General features: G+C 35.8%; 1 pseudogene; it reads left to right on the top strand.

The window, feature by feature from the left end:
- The first annotated feature begins 9,037 nt into the window (after positions 1–9,037).
- LOC131808640 (U4 spliceosomal RNA) lies at positions 9,038–9,161 on the top strand (annotated as a pseudogene).
- The last annotated feature ends 6,117 nt before the right edge of the window (positions 9,162–15,278 follow it).

The raw sequence follows: 15,278 nt of genomic DNA, 5'->3' as shown, positions 1-15,278 counted from the left end.
CTATAGGAACATTTGGCTTAAAAATTTTTTTATTCTTCTATCCTTTTTCTTGCCTTAAACATTCGACTTCATATTACTCTTTTGCAAGTACATTACTTAAAGAAAACTTAAAACATCTATTACCTGGGGTGCCTGGCTGGCTCAGTCGTTAAGTGTCCGCCTTAGGCTCAGGTCATGATCCCAGGGTCCTGGAATTGAGCCCCTGCTCCGCAGGGAACTTGTTCTCCCTCTCCCACTCCCCCTGCTTGTGTTCCCCCTCTTGCTGTCTCTCTCTCTGTCAAATAAATAAATAAAATCTTTTAAAAAAATCCATTATCTGGTTATATCATTTCATTAATTTAAAGTGTAAAAAGACAGGGCGCCTGGGTGGCTCAGTGGGTTAAAGCCTCTGCCTTCAGGTCGGGACATGATCTCAGGGTCCTGGGATCAATCCCCACATCGGGCTCTCTGCTTAGTAGGGAGCCTGCTTCTTCCTCTGTCTCTGCCTGCCTCTCTGTCTACTTGTGGTCTCTGTCTGTCAAATAAATGAATAAAAATCTTAAAAAAAATAAATAAAGTATAAAAAGTTACATAAATTACACAAGAAGATACAGAATTCTCACTTAAAATCATCATGTAATGGGATGATATTTTAAGTGTGTGGAGAGAAGATTTTTATTTATGTCTGCAAACTAGGACAGGAAATGCTATAAATTGATAGTTATGTAATCTCAGAGCCCACACCGACTAAGTCTTTTGGTTAAAGTTGCCTTTGTGGTTGAAATGGCAGAGAAACCCTTCACGTTTTTGTTTGACAGAGAAAAAAGGAGAGAATGCTTTTTTCTTCTATAGTCTTTGGAAATTATTTAGCCATGATTTGTGTAAGAATAAACTCCCATTATCATTATTGGAGTGTTTCTTTTTTAAGGCCCATCTGAAAAAAAAAAAATTTTTTTTTTCATTTTCTCCAAGGGAGAAAAGAGGACAGAAAAGAAAAAGTTATTCTGTAAATATTTTAAACGAGTCTCTATTTGAATGAGTTTTCCTTTTGTAATTTTTCATAAGCATTATGTGGGACTTACTACATGCCAGACACTGTTTTGAGCACTTTGCAAATATGTCATTTAGTCCTTATACTGTCTCTCTGGCACCGTCATTTTAACCATATGTAAACTGAAGCACAGAGACATAAAATAACTTGCTCAGGGTCACACAGCTAGGGAGTGACAGAGCTGAGATCTGACTACTGGGAGGCCACATTCTCCCATCTGTAGACTATGCTGTGTAATAACATACCTGACCAGTTGTGGGCATCATAGTTCTCCTAAAAGTTGAACACCCCAGCTGGCACATTGGGGAAGGAGTGTCAGATTTGAAGAGGAAGTTGGACAACTTCTCTCACATGTAATTTCCACAAATAAGAACATGTAGAACAAGAGGAAATGTTTAAATTCCCTTAAGAATGATTTTGCTTAAGCCCCAGTCAGCATTTTCTAGAAATTAAGGTCATTACTGAAGCTGATATAATTTCTTTATATTAGGTTTGGATGTGACCACTGTTGGAGGCAGGAAGTGGATAAGATGCTTCATTAGTATTTCAATCTCTGGGTGTTTTATTTTATTTTATTTTATTTATTTTTTTTTTAAAGATTTTATTTATTTATTTGACAGAGAGAGATCACAGTAGACAGAGAGGCAGGCAGAGAGAGAGAGAGGGAAGCAGGCTCCCTGCTGAACAGAGAGCCCGATGCGGGACTCGATCCCAGGATCCTGAGATCATGACCTGAGCCGAAGGCAGCGGCTTAACCCACTGAGCCACCCAGGCACCCTCTCTGGGTGTTTTAATTGATGCTATCTTGCTATGTTCAGATTTTGGCCTGGATCCTACCTTCTTTTCCTGATGCTTTGCATCTACTTCAGACTCTTGGACCAGAAATATTATTCTAAATACTTCACATAAAAGGTTTTATTCTGATTATGTATTTATATTTGTATAAAATATCTATTATGTGTGATATATGTATAATATATGATATATATTATTACATATATATATAATTCTTTTTAAAAGGACTGAATTTTGTTTTATTTTTTTCCCTAAACTTTGCATTCTCTGAGCTAAACTCCCTAAGTCTCCCTAATACTTATCTCTTTTGAGTTACTTTTTTTCTATTTTGCCGAAATATTTTTATTTTCTTGAAATTATATATATATATACATATATATATACATACACTCTGTATACTTACATATGTGTGACTGTACAAATGGATATAACACACACACACACACACACACACACACACACACATATATATTAGAGTCAGAGAGGAAGAGAGAACGAGAAAGTGAGAACACATGAGAATAATTTGTTGCTGGGCTTCTTTTCTCTGTGTGACATAGTTCCTGACAGAATAATGTGGTTCTCAAGCTCCAACTGCATTTGCAGCAATGTCTGTACATTGTAAAATAATTGAAGAGCAATTGGTGGCTAAAGTTCGGTCTGCTTTTGTAATAATACATGTGGGCTCCATCACCCTGGCTAAAAGGAGGTGCTGGATGGTGACCTAGTGTTTAATGCTCTATCAGGAGGCAGTTTGCCTGCATCTCTACCAGTTGATGAAACTAAAAGGAAAACTTAAATAACTTACATAATTCTAGCTTTTAAAAATGGATTAAAAATTTCCACCCAATATATTAAACAAATGGAGATTGTTCGTTAAGACTAATTTTAAGAGCTAAGACTCAGGGTTTTTGTTTTGTTCTGCTAAGCCCTCCAAACCAAATAGGGTATTTATTATCTAAAACTTATTTTATTGGTTGCATATTTCATGAAACTTGTTCCAAAAGTGTGCTTTTACTGGAGAGCAAAATATACTCTGTCGTTTCAATTATTTCACATTTATTGAGACTTGTTTCTGACCCAGCGTATCTTCCCGAATGTTCCATATTTACACTTGAAAAAACTAAGTATTCTCTTGTCGGGTGGAGCATTCTTTAATTTATTTACACTAGTTGCAAATGTTGTTCATATATGTCTACTCTTACTGTTTTCTGTATTTTTTTTCTGACAATCACTAATATTTATGGGTTAACTTTATTTCCCTTTTAGTTCTGTCAGTTTTGCCTCATGCATTTGAAACTCTGTAGTGGGGTGCATGAAATTTAGGTACTGTTTTCTTTTAGCTTAATGAGTAAGTTTCATATTCCATTTCATTTCCACTATTGGCTTTATTGCTCTACATCTTTGCTCTATTTTTGAATAATGGTTTTCTGGAGGATCCAGTATACCTTCTTAATATATAGTTTTCCTTCAAATAATACTATGCCACTTCAATGTAATGAAGAACCTTACAAATCATAAATTTCCATTTTTTTCTCTCTTTTTGTCTTTGTGGGACTTGATATACATTTTATTTCTACATATATTATAAACTCCACAGTGGATTGTTATTTTTCCTTAGACTAGCGTATTTTTTTTTTCCTAAAGGGCTAGATAATAAATATTTTAGGCTGTGCAGGCCATAATATCTCTATCAAAACTACTGAACCCTGTCACTGTGGTATGAAAACAGTCATAGACGACACATAAACAAGTGAGCATGGCAGTGTTCCAGTACAGTTTATTTTCAAAAACAGACAGGAACTCTTACTTAGCCTGTGGGCCATTGTGACCTCTGCTTTAAACAACTAATTCTCTCTTACTGCCATTACAATAAAAAGAAAAAAAAACTTTACCATTTTTGGCTCTCCATTTCTTTGAATATATTTGAATTTCTATCTAATAAAATTTTCCTTTTACCTAAAGAATTTCTTTTAATATTTCTTATTATGCAGTTTTGCTGCAACCCCCCAACCCCAATACAAACAAAATTCTCAACATTTGTGTGTTGAAAAGGACTTTATTTCTATTTTAAAATGGAGGTAAAGATATTTTTTCATAGTAAAAAAAGCCCCCCGCTCCCGCCAGTCCTTCAAAATTCCTTTGTTTCCTGGCTTGTATTTTTTCTGACAAAAGGGTTGGGGAGATTCTCGTCTTTGTTTCCATATAAGACATGTGCCTTCCCTCTTCACCCATTCCTCTTACTGTATTTCTGCTTTTAAGATGTCTTCTTCATCACTGATTCCCAGAAATTTGATTGTGATATTCCTTGATGTAGTTTATCTTCTCTGCTTTATTGTGCTTCTTGGCTTTCTGAGTTTATAATTTTTATCAAATTAAGGAAACTGTCAGCTATACTCATTAAAAATGAAAAAAGAAAAAAGTCCTGCCTGTCCTCTCTTTCTCTTCTTCTTCTAGGACTCCATGGTAGGCTGAATAATGGCGCTCCTAAAGCTGTCTATGCTCTAATCCCTGGAACCTGGCCTATGTTACCTTATATTATAAAAGATAACAGTTTACCTCACGTTTGTTGATATAATTAAGTTAAGCTTTTAATTATCAGAGGTTCAGTATAATAACAAGGATTTTTCTGAGAGGGAGAAAGGAGGTCAGAGTGAGAAGATGACATGTTAATGGAAGCAGAAGGTGGAATCCAGTGCTTTGGAAAGGGAAGACTGGGCACAAGCCAAGGGGTGCAGGTGTCTTCCAGAAGGCGGAAAAGGCAAGGCAATGGATTCTTCGCTAGAGTCTCCAGAAGGAATACAGCTCTGCCTACAACTCAGTTTTAGCTCATCAGACCCATTTCTGACTCCTGAGCTCTAGAGGAGTAAGATCGTAAATTTGGGGGATTTTTTGAAAGCCATTACATTTAATATTTTTTACAGCAACAATAGGAAACTGATATGTATTAGACTGTTTGGTATTATCTCATGGGTCACTGATGCGCTGTTCATTTTTTTTTTTTTAATGTTTTACTCTGTTTGTTGTTAGATGGCTTGTATGGCAATGTTTTGAAATCCACACTTCTTTTTCAGTGTCTAATCCATTAAATTCATCTTGTGATTTTTAAAAATTTCATGTATAGTAATTTTTATCTTTGTAGTTCCCTTTGGTTTGTTTTTGTATCTTCTGTTTCTTTCAACATGATACTCATGTTTTCCTTTAAATCTTTATTTCTAAAAGCTCTTTTAAAAATCTTGTCTCTTGGTACTATCATCTTCATTTCTACTATTTACATTAATAGATTAATAAGTGATGTGTTATAGTTTCTTGCTTCTTTATATGCCTCATCCTTTTTGATTAGATAATGGGCACTGTGAATATAATGTTTTTGAGAGTCTGGATTTGTTGTTTACCTTGAAAAATGTTCAACTTTGCTTTGGCAGGCAGCTGAGTAACTTTCAAATCAGTTTACAGTTCTTCCCACGTTTGTTTTTAGTATTTGTTAGGGCATGTCCATACTGTAGTTTATGACAGTGTTGCATTAGCCTTACTCTAAAGTTGACTCTTCTGGGCTCTCTACTGAATGTTCCATGTATCCACTGAGATCAATACATTCCTGCCTGAATTTCCTCCAGCCTTGTCTATATTCTGGGAACTGTTTAAATTAACTCTTCCTGAGAATTCTTTGCCACCATCAGGAAATTTTACCCTATTCATATGGGCCTTACCATTTAGAAAGAGGCTCAGAATGATTCTGTATATGGATTTCTGGAGCTCCATATACTCTAAGGGTAGCTCCTTCACTTGCAGTATTCTGTCCCACAAAATCGAGCTGCGTCCACCTCCCCCATCTGATCTCTATCTTCCCATTCGCATGGGAGCATCTAGTTCTCCTCAGGTTCTCTCTTTCTATGTCACAGTCTGTGACATGCCTCCAGGTAAGAAAAAACCTGATGGACTGTGGGGCTTATGTCATTTGTTCTACCATCTTTCTTACATCATGGTCTTATACTCCTAATTGTTCAGTGTCCAAAACTACTCTTTCATGTTTGTTGCCAGTCTTCTGGTCATTTCTCCTGGGAGGACAAGTTCAGTTCCAGATACTCTAACCTGTCAAGGTGGAAGATTCTACTGGTGATTTTTCACATCAGGCTCTTCCCAGAAGGATTTGGATTAACCAAGGTTGATTTGAAAATTTTTTTATAATTAGTTAATTTCTTCACATTTCTATTTTTCTAAGTATATTTTATAAGAATGTCTATATTTGTATAATAAGACATAAAGGGTTTTTTTTTCTTGGTCAATAATTTTATTTTTGGTGCAAGAATTTTCACCAAATCCTATAAATTTGCAGTTCAAACACTTGAAAATAAAGAAAAGTGAAAATACATAATTTTTTATGCTGTGTTTCAACAAGAATCTTATCCTTGGTGCAAGGGGAATATCTTTAAATAAGGAGGAAGAATGAGTATTTTGGCAATGTTACACAAATACATGTCACTTAAGGAAATCGTAAATTTATTTTTAGAAATGTGATTTTTCTAAAGACAGGTCAATTCTTCCCTACCACTCTTCTTCCCCTCTTGGTAAAAAATAGTTTAAACTTGACATTCCTATCCCACTCTTCCCATGTAAATAAGTTTCCTTTGAGGCCCATATTGACTCTGTATGAGCATCACATACTTATTTTTCTATTCACTGAATGCTTTGTTGGTTAATCTGGGTCCTAATTTTCTTCATGACCTGTAAAATTGTCTTTTCCAACTTCTTGGCAGCAGCAGCTTTGCTGTCTTGATGATGTTTCATGTGGCCTACCCCTTGTCTTGGCTAAGCTCAGATCATATGTCCATCATCGGAAGTATACAAAATGTGGTCTAACCACGAAGAATACTTCCAAGACAAAATCATAAAATAGAGATGCTTTAGTTTAGAATGCTAAAATATCTGTACCATCTGTGAATACAAAATTCGCCAAAGAAAAATAAGTGGGAAATCTATGGTTTTCCTTTTGAACTGCCATATAAAATGGGCCCAATATTGAATTTATTTAACCACAAAATATATTTTTTAAAATAGTGTTAATTATAGTTATGCTTGATTTCCATATACTATTCTCTTCTGTAATTATAGTTGTGGTTTCATTTTCTATAAAGTAATAAAAAGAGATTCTTACAACATATTCTGAGCAAGGCATAGTAGTAATAATAGTTTTCAGAATGTTGATCATTTATTGGGCATATCCTTTATATACTATTTAGTGATGAAAATATTAGGAGCTTAACAATATAATTAATAGCTCTTTCAATTATCACTGAGTGTGAATTATCAAAAATTAATAGCCCTTTTAAAAATGAGGTGGGTGGGGTGCTTGGGTGGCTTAGTGGGTTAAAGCCTCTGCCTTCGGCTCAGGTCATGATCCCAGGGTCCTGGGATTGAGCCCCGCACTGGGCTCTCTGCTCAGCAGGGAGCCTGCTTCCTCCTCTCTCTCTGCCTGCCTCTCTGCCTACTTGTGATCTCTGTCTGTCAAATGAATAAAATTAAAAAAAAAAAAAGAAAAAATATTTTAAAATAAACCTTTCCCCCACTAAAATCCGGATGGTAGGTTATTCAGAATCTAACAGTAGGCAGTCATTATCATACCTAGAGCTGAAGAGAAGGGGAGCAAAGAGCTAACAGAGTCAAGTGGGAAGTGGAACTGTGGACAAAGGACTGGGAGGCAGGAGTAGCATGTGCAGCTGCTGTCAGGAAGGCATGATGGAAGGCAAGAGGAGGAAGGGAAAATGGCAGGTCAGTGGCTGCCATTCGTCAAACCCAACTGGAAGCCCAAAGCCAGGGGGCCAAGATGGTAACACCTGCAGCCCAGCTGACACTGACACATGATCAGAGGAACATGGCAAATAGAACTTGAGGAAGAGAGAAATCAGATCTAACCATCACAGAGAAATATCTCTTTTAGGTAAAGGACACTTCTCAGTTCTCCTCAAATATTAACATTTACACAAAGGCCTATTCACCCAACCAAGGAAGGAGTTTTTGATAATCTTTTAAGTGGACTATGTAGAACCAAAGCTTCAATTCCATTGAGGGCTCTTCCATGTTGGATATGTGTATGGTGGATCTGGATGCAGTACGATAGAAAATGAAGCTTGTCAAGAAAGTTAATTCTAACTTTGAAAAACTTTGTGGTGGATTAAAAATGGTGAAAAGATGATTTGTTATTCCCTCAGTCGTGGGTGGTATTGATTTCCCCTTTCCCTTGATTCTGGGCTGGACTTAGTGACTTACGAGAGCGACAGAACATGGCAGACGTTATGTTTGGGGCTTCTGAGGCTCAGACATAAGGAGTCTTGCAGCTTTCTCCTGGTTCTCTTGAAATATTTGCTCTTGGGACATTTCTTTTCCAAAGACAGTACCATATTTTGAGAAACCCAAGCCAGACGTGCAGCCCATGTATAGGTACTCTAGTCGGAGTACACTCCAGAGTGTATCTGTCAACCCTAGCCCTACCAGCTCCCAGCCATGAGAGTCAGACATCTTTGACATCTAACCAGGAGAACCTTCTGGTGACTGGGGGTGCACTTGCCTTCTGCCCACAGCAGTCAGGATGCCTCACATAACAATTTCCCAGCTGAGCCTTGCCAATACACAGAATCATGAAAGACAATAATGAATTGTAGCTTGAGGCCACTGTGTTTTGGGGGTGGTTTGTTGCCCAGCAACAGAGAAGTGGAAGAAAACCTCAAGGAAATAGCATCATAATTTCTGGAAAGCTTGGGAGAAATGACCAGTGACCATTTCTCCTATCACTGGCTTAGATATATAACTTTAAGATTTAGTTTCAAATTAAATATTTTGACCCCAAATATTTAGAAACAAATTTTAATGGTAGGTTTGTCTAAACCAGGGAGATTCTTATTTTCAGATAATTTTTTGCTTGACAATTTTTCTTACAAACTTGCTCATGAAATATTTATGCAGATTCCTGTATTTTCCTGTTCTTCACCCTGCAAAGATGGACTCCATTGCGACCCAAGCATAATGTGCCATATATAATAGCAAGAAATGGAGAGTAGAGAGCCTGACAATTTGGCCCTGTTTTCACTCCATTCTCAATATAAACAAATGCTCCATGCTTCTCAAGCTTCATTATGCACATAAATCACCTTGGGATCGGTTAAAAAAGCAGACTGTGATTTGCAGTTCTGGAGTAATGTCTAAAAGTCTATACTTCTAAGCTTTGCGCAGTGGCAGTATTGTAGCCAATGAGGTTTATCCGAGGCGTGATTATTGCTAATTAAAAGTCTATACTTCTAATATTTCCAATTGATATGGATGCTACTGGTCCACTTTGAAGAGCATAGGCTTAGAGCACCCTACAATCAAAGAGAAGTGGAAATTTAATTCAAAGAGAGATGAGTTTTACTCTTGGAGGAAAAGCAACTCCCCAGCATGTCAATGATAATCATGAGTCAGATTTTGTTATATTAAGTTGGCCTTTATTAGTAATCATTAGAGCATGGCAGGCTGTACTTGAAAAATTCCTTAAATATTAAGGCTTATCATCATAATATACTAAAAAACAAGTATACTCTCTGTTTTCAGGTTCAATTCATTCTTAGATATGTTAAATTCAGAATATATTTATTACATTTTGACTCTCTTCCTGTCTTTTATACTCATACTCCAGCATAACTTCTGTTATTCTGTGGAGAAGTTTAGAAACAGGGAAGCATAAACTTCAATTAATGTTTATAAATTGCTCAGGTGATTTGTAGGAAGTAGAGGACAGTTTGTTACATAAAATATATATGCACAAGTCCCTGCCAGTACAGCTAACATGGTTTATGGTTACAAATTAGTCTAGAGAGGCTGCTAACCTTGATGGTCTATTTAAAATACAAAGTAACCAAATAAAAAAATGCAAATTAAAGGTACTATCGTGGAATTTCATCCCAAACTGTGTTGTTTGGTCTCCCTGAATATCCATCTCTCCCCTGCCTTGCTATAACTAAATTTCCATTTTGTTTTTCATCGATCAAAATAGCAAATACCAAAAAAATGGCAAAAAATATATATATATGTTTTTAAGTTATGGTTAAGAAACTGCAAGGAACTGGCCATTCTCAAACATTGCTAATGGAAGTTCAAAATGGCTTGATACTTCCGGAGGAAACACAGCAATCTGTATAAAAATTTTAAAATATTTTTTGTGTTTGGGAAGCCTGGGTAACACAGTCAGTTAAGTGTCTTCTGACTCTTGGTTACAGCTCAGGTCATGATCTCAGGGTTGTGAGATTGAGCCCTACACTGGGCTCTGCACTGAGTGTGGAGTCAGCTTGGGTTTCTCTCTCTCTCTCCTTTTCCCTCCCCAGAACACACACACTCTCTCAAATAAATAAATCTTAAAAATATACATTAAATATTTTTATGTTTCATTTTTAAGATTTTATGAAAACTATTACAGACACAGGCAAAGAATTATCTCAAAGAATAGTTATGACCTAATTATAAAGTCAAACATTTGCACTATTCTAAACTTTTAACAAGAGAAAATGACCTAGAAAAATTAAGGTGCATCTATGCACAAAGAAATACCAAGAAGTTAGTTGACAGAACACATAAAAAACAATCTAATGACCATAATATATCGTCCTTGTAAGAAACAAAGCATGTTGGTAAACATATGTATTAGGATTCTCCAGAGAAATAGCACCAATAAGATGGATAAAAAGAGATGATATAGATGCAGATGATACAGAAATAGATGGCATAGGGGTGCTTGGCTGGTTCTGTGGGAAGTGCGTGCAACTTTACTTCAAAGTCATGAGTTCAAGCCCCATATTGGGTGTGGAGCCTTTTTTTTTTTTTTTTTTTTTTAAAGAAAGAAATAGCTGATACAGATTCAGATGTAGATCTAGAAAAGGAGATTTATTACAGGAATTCAGTCACGTGGTTATGGAAGCCCAGAAGTCACACTATCTGCTGAGTACGGACTGGAAAACCAGGAAAGGCAGGAGTGGAATTCAGTATGAGTCTGAAAGCCTGAGAATCAGGGGACCCAACGGTGTAAATCCCAGTCTGAGCTTGAAAGCCCCATGTCTGAGGGCAGGAAAAGATGAATGTCTCAGCTCAAGCAGAATGAGAAGAGTTTGCCCTTCCTCCACATTTTTTGTTCCCTCACATGGATTGGATGATGCTCACCTTCCTGGTGACAGTGACCTTCTTTATTCAGTCTACTACAGATTCAAAAGCTAATGGTCTCTGCAACACAGATGCACTCAGAAACAATGTTTTATCACCTGCCTGGGCATACTTGAGTCCAGTGAGGTTGACACATAAAATGAACTTATCACAGTTGAATTTTTTGCTTCCTAATGATTAAAATTTGTATGTAAACCTCATAGAAAAATATAAATATATTCAGTATACCCACATACTTACAGAGCTGGAATTTAAAGGATGTAACTATAGGTGATTTCATTTCCTACTTTGCCCTTTATGTATCATCTTAATCATTTTTATTTAGCAGATGTTTTTGAAAATCATATTTAAAATATTTTTTAAAGATTTTATTTATTTATTTTAGAAAGACAAAGAGAACATGTGGGGGAAGTTTGGAGGGGCAAAAGGGGAAGGAGAGGGACAAGCAGGCTCCATGCTGAGTATGGAACCTGATGGGGGCTCCATCCCACACCCCTGAGATCATGACCTGAGTTGAAATCAAGAGTTGGACGTTCTACCAAGTGTCCCTAAAACATTTAAGGCAGACTTTAAACACTATTTTAAGATTAAAACACTTCTTCCACTTGATTTTCTATTTTTCTTCTCTTCTTCCTTAGCAAATTTACTCTGAAAAGAAAACCAGTGTTCATAATTGCATCTTAATTACCTCAAATAACTTTTTTTCATGTATTGGCCATGTAATTATCCTAACTCTTTCCCTTTAACATAGTTCTTTTGTTGTGTGTTTTTTTCTTTTCTTTCTTTTTTCCTTTTCTTCTTCTTCTTCTTTCTTTCTTTCTTTCTTTTTTTTTTTTTACTATTCTTGTGTTCATTTATCACTAATTTAACAAAAATTCGAGTACTTACTGTATGTCAGGCATCATTTTTGGTCCTAAATCTGTCATTACTATTTTTTAATTTTCTATATTTTTCAAATTAGTTATTTCCTCTATATACATTTATTCAACAGACGTTTTTCAACACCTACTGTATATCATGCACTATTCTAGGCTCTGGGGACACAGAAGTGGGAGAACCAGTGGAAAACTCCTATTCTCATGGAGCTCATATTCCAACAGATGCAGAAAGACAACGAAAGAAATAATTAAATACATAGTGTATCAGAATGAAATGAAGTAGGAGTCTCTGAAGATGAAGGGGGGACAAAATTATAATATAAAGTAGGTTTATCAAGGGAGGCTTTTCTGAGAAGGTGATTTGAACCAAGAATTGAAGGAGGCAAGGGAGCAAAGGGCTAGGGGAAAGAAACAAGTCTTCAGATACTCCTATTTTTGAGTTTCTTAAAATAATTCAATACCAAAAATCCAAATTTGCCAAGTAATCAGAATTTCACATTTCTTATTTGAATTTTCATGATCAGAAAAATGTTATTTTGAAAAAAAAATCTTGAAACACACAAACTCTGAAATCTGATTTTTTTGAAGAAGATATATATCATCATAAAGGAATCCAGAGGCCTCAATTGATAGAAAGCACGTGTCCAAGACAGATATCCTTTCCTGAAGGCAACAACTGTCATCTTACCAGCACTTTAAACTCTTTGCGAGTCATAAGGCAGAAAGACACTAAGTTAAGTGTTGATGAATTAACGCATTGAAAATAGATGAAAAAAGTTGAAAAAATAAGAGGCTCTTTATAAAGCCCCTTCTGAAATTTACGATCAAGAGATGATAACTCATCTTTATGGCATCTCTCTTTAATAGATTATTTTTTTTCTTTAATAGATTATTAAGAAGAAATTGTCTTCAATAGCTAAAAGTCCAGATGGGATTCTGTTAAAATCCCCTACTGTGCATTCATCGCCATAGATGGTTTCCTGTCAGAAAATGGTGTAAATTAGCAGCTTGACGTTCTAAAACTGGGTTAAGTGGTCTGTTTCAGACAGGGAGAAATTTATGGCGTGAAATACAAATGCTTAAGTAATCATAAAAGTATTCCATTTTCTGAAGCTGATTTCACATTAACACTTGGCCTATCACGTAGCTCATCATGTCTTCTCTTGTAATCAGGAGGAAATGGGCTCTTTATCTCAGAAAGGCATGGAGAAGTTTGTAATCTTTTTCACAAAAAGAATCTTGTAATAGGATGGAGAAGGGGGTTAAGAAAACAATAGATCTGTAAATGTCATTGGAGGGTATACATCTGTAAACCATTCCCTTCTGAAATGTTGGAAAGATTGCAGTATAAATACTACCTCATCACATGTTTTCCTTTTGTCTAGCTCTTCTGTTGTCTGGAGTCTCGTGAGATGAAATGCACACCCCGAAACAGCATCCCCTCTGAACCGCAGTGGGAGGATATTACACTATTTTGTGGCCCTGCTCACTCTGTTTTAGCCCCGGGTACTTTCTTCTGCAGGTGCCAGGTCTGGTTCAGGGATGAAGCTCAAAGTTAAAACCAAATCAATTGCATACACAGGTGGTGAGACCAGAATGTGCTTGAATCTGAAAACCAGAGTGAGTGGTTTATGTTAGAATGCTTCCAGAAAGTAGTAGGAAAAATCTTCAGGGCAAAATGATGCCAGCATAAACAGTCGTGGGCTGCTTCAAACGCAATAGACCCTTTCATTGCTCACTCCTTTTACACATGGACCTTGCTTTTTTTCAGGTTTAGCACAAAGCAGAGAAAAGGCAGTATTTTGAGTACAAAGAAGGGTCACAGTTATACTGTCTAGGAATGAAAATCAAAACTGGCAAAGATCAGTTCCATGTTCAAAATTTTTTTAAAAGTATGTAAATAAATATACCTAAATATATATGCATCATGAACGTGTATGAGCAGTGAGAAGATCCCATGTGCAGAGCCTCTGTGACTTGGCCAGTTTCCTCAAACCAGTGTGTTGAAGACAGCTGGGAGTGGTATAGCCTGTGGCCTACTCAGAAGTCCAGACACTACCAAAATATGTCAGTATTTTTGTAAATATTTTATATATTTTTAAATAATATTATAAATATCATAAATATTTAAAATGCAATAAATCTTTAAAATAGAAAATATATTTATATTTAATTAATATATTATATATTATATTTAATATTATTTATAGATAAATAGAAATATATAATATATAAATATATTTAAAATATAAAATAAAATTTAAAATTATAATTTTAAAATATTTTATAAATAATACATCAGTATTATTATAAACTGGCCTTTTTGTGGGACTGTGAACTCAGTGTTGTCAGGTGTTTTAAAGAAGAAACCTGACATCTGACTCTGTGTATTATCTATATGTGTGATTTTCTGTGATTTCACTGCTTAATTTGACTCTCAGACAGCCAGGTTGAGATCATACACCTATGAGTATAGTAAAGGCCTGTGGTGGTCTTTATGTCACACTCATGAGCCTCTGATTAAGAGGTGAATGGGCAGGCTAATAATCATAGCAAATTTACCACACTATAGGCTGGCTTTTATGTTTCTTAGTAAAACTCCACTCAGTTATCTTTCTAAAGAAAGGGAATATTTATTTTAATTGAACCAATATTTATATTAGCATTTATAAATAAATGTACAGTATTTACAAACCAGAGTTCTTTCTTCTTGAAAATTAGGTATCCTGGACCTCAGGAATTTTTCTATTGACATTGCAGTGAAATTCTAATGGACCTTAATGTGATAATTCAGGGTTCAGTTTCCCAACAAGTCAGTTTGTAATTATTTGTGTTAATCTTGAAGATGATAATAAATATCTCTGATACTCAAAAGGACATGGTCATATAAGCCACAAGGATTTACTGGGTGGGGATGAGCTAGGTTTCCCAGAGCAAAGAGATAGTTCAGAAAAGGCCAGTATGCTTGTATATAGAATTGAGAACTAGAAGTACCCTCCCTCAGACTGAGGTCCCACAACATGGGCTGATCAAGCATCAGGGCTGTATTCATTCAGGAGACTGAGATATGTTAATGGAATCCAAGGAGATTCAGTTGGAGTTGTAGATTCCGAGGACCTGAGTTCCATTTTTACTCTGCCATTATTTCATTGCTTATTCACTCTTAATTTTAAGTAAGAGAAAGTCTCCATCATACTTCTTAGAAGATCTTTACTTAGATTATTATTAAATTAGATTTAAAAGGGATGTTACTTTGAAGAATAGCCTTGGGGATGAATGATAGACAAAGTTGGACTAGATTTTTCTAAGAGCATGTTTATTTGCAAAATTGTAGGATCGGTTTTACTCTAACTTGACCCAGGCATTAACTATTACCTGGATAAGATTTTTAATCT

This window comes from Mustela lutreola, chromosome 9, assembly GCF_030435805.1.
Source record: "Mustela lutreola isolate mMusLut2 chromosome 9, mMusLut2.pri, whole genome shotgun sequence".
Taxonomy (NCBI): domain Eukaryota; kingdom Metazoa; phylum Chordata; class Mammalia; order Carnivora; family Mustelidae; genus Mustela; species Mustela lutreola.
This window is presented reverse-complemented; position numbering and strand designations above follow the sequence as displayed.